Here is a 2587-nt window from a genome sequence, read left to right as displayed (position 1 = left end):
TGCTGGTCTTCTGGGGGAGGGGCTTGCTGTGCTGATTCTCAGGGGACTTGTTTCAGTGCAAATGCCCCTCTAGGGCACGGGGGGCCAGGACTTGGTGTGAGCAGCTCTGTCCTCCACTAGGTGGCGCCGTTTTTTGTCCTGAAGGCTTTCAGGGTTGATGGGCAGGGTGAATATGATGGCGCCCTGCTCTCTAGCCCCTGAGTTGAAGGTTCGCGCCCCTCACTCTTCAATGAGCCCTCACAGAAGAAAAATCTATCACTGTGCTAATGTCCCCGTTTCCATCTGAACCCTGGTTCAAGGTTTTTTTTTTTTTTTTTTTGGTCCAAGCTTTTTTATCTCAGGCATGTGACTGAGTTTCAAAACTCCCGTGGCACAGACCCATGCTATTCCTCGGGGGGGGGGGTCTTGCTGCACTTTTGCCATTTGCTGGTCAGTCTCAGGAAAGCAGGTGCATGATTGCCTGGCGGTTCACAGTTCATGGCAAAACAGAGCAGAAAGCTGGCACCAAGACCCAGGGCTCCCACCTGACTTCCCTGCTCTGATGCCTGGGAATAGTGCAGCAGGAGGCACCACCCACTCTTCATGGGACCCAGGCGTTCCTTGGACCTTGCTGTGCCTCCTGGGACTCCTCCCCACTTTGCCACCTGAGCGCCTTTAGGCCAGGCATGTCCTCTGTGGTAGGAGACTTCTAAAAGTTCGTGTAATTTTGAAAGAACTGATTAGACCCACCAGAATAGAGAATTAGCAGATGGGAAGAGAGATAAAAGAAATTATGGAGAATGGCTCCCAGAGAGATAAAGAGGAAAGAAAGATAAAAGAAAGGTGAAGAGACATAAGGCATGGACCAAAAATCTAAAAAGTGCATCTCGTGGGACTCGGTGAAGGAGATACCGGGCAAATGGCAGAAGAACAATATTCAAAGAGGAAAGAGCTGGTAATTTTCCAGAAGGGAGGAGAGCCATGGTTCCCTAAATTCAGGACACACACCTGGATGCGTCAAAGTAAAGCTGCAGAGCAATGAAAGCATAGGTACATAAAACATGGGTACATAAAAGCAAACAGTGACTGTGTGAAACAGTTCCAATAATGGTGAAGGGTAAGGGCCACTTAGAGGGGATTCTATGGCTTAGCGCTTATTAACGTTAGGAAGGCTTGACCAGGCATTTTACAAAAGAGTAAGCATACATGTACCACCCCCCAAAAAAAATTACACAGGAAGAGCATCATTTTATAAGTAGACTGAGAATCGCCTCCTAAAACCACCATGAGATACCATTTCACAGCACTGGAGTTCCAAGGAATAAAAAGACTGATCACGCGAAATGTTGGTGAGGAGCTACAGCAACGGGGACATCACATGCATCGCTAGTTGGAGTGCAAGGTGGTCTGACTGTTTTGGACAATATTGATAGATGTGCAGGAGATAGATGCACACACTGCTGACTGTAGCACTTCACTCCTAGGCACCCAATCCAGAGACCTGAGCACAGGGAGACGTGTATGAGAATGTTCTTAGCAGCTTTGTATTTGTTAACCAGAGATGTAGAAGCCATCTAATGATCATCAACAGTAAAACGGATGAGAAATATATTCATACAATGGAATGCTATTCAGCAATGAAAATAAGTGAACCAGAGCTATTGGTATCATTATGGCTGTACCTCACACACAACAGTGAGAGAAAACAGCATGTTACAGAAATATACCTCTATCATGATATAATTTATATAAAGTTTAGAAACATGCAGAACAATGCTATCAGTGTATGTTGTTTAGCAATTAACATCTATGGGTAGAAATTCACGGAAATGAGAACCATCAGTTTAATAGAGGGGTTACTTCTGAGGGGGTCTGGGAGGGGTGCAGGGGAGGGGCACATGCAGGTTCAGTGGTATCTGTCATATTTTATTCCTTAAGCTGGGTGGTGGGTAGATGGATGTTTGGTTATATTTTTCTTTCTATATTTTCTCTTATCCAAAATGTGTGTAAAGTTTTTACTAAATTGGAGTGATCACTGCCAACTCTGCTGTCCCTCTCTCCCCATGTCCAGTTAGTCACACTACGTTACCAGTTTCACTCCTCAAGCAGTCCCTGAATCTCTCCTCTCCACTCTGTCCCTACTGCTTCTTACCAGGCCTTCAACACTGTCACCTGGATTAAGGCAATGACCTCCTGCTTCCAGCCGTGGCCCTTTCAAATCTAGCTTCTATACCTACAGCCAGAGTGATCTAATGAAAACACAAACCAGACAGCCTCTCATTTCCCTGCTTAAAACCCTGCAAGGCTCCCCGATGCCTAGAGAACAAGGTACTAGTTCCAATTCTTTAATATAGCACACCAAGCCCTTCATGATTTGGTCCCTGCCTTTCTCCCCAATCTCATCTGCTACCACTTCTTGCCTTGCATTTGAAGTTCCAGAGATGCTGAACTCCTTGCCATTCCTGCAAGGGTGACTAACTCCTCCCGGTTTGCTTAGGGCTTTTCTGATCTCAGCACGGACAGTTCCACATCATGGGAGCCCCTCATTGATAGGCAACACGGGACTGACCTGGTATTAAACCTGAAAGTCCTGCATCCTAGGAAGCCC

This window comes from Callorhinus ursinus, unplaced genomic scaffold (genome assembly GCF_003265705.2).
Source record: "Callorhinus ursinus isolate GAN/ISIS: 27379988/994484 unplaced genomic scaffold, GSC_fseal_2.0 scaffold323, whole genome shotgun sequence".
NCBI lineage: Eukaryota > Metazoa > Chordata > Mammalia > Carnivora > Otariidae > Callorhinus > Callorhinus ursinus.
The sequence above is the reverse complement of the archived record's forward strand: the minus strand, read 5'-3'. Positions refer to the sequence as shown.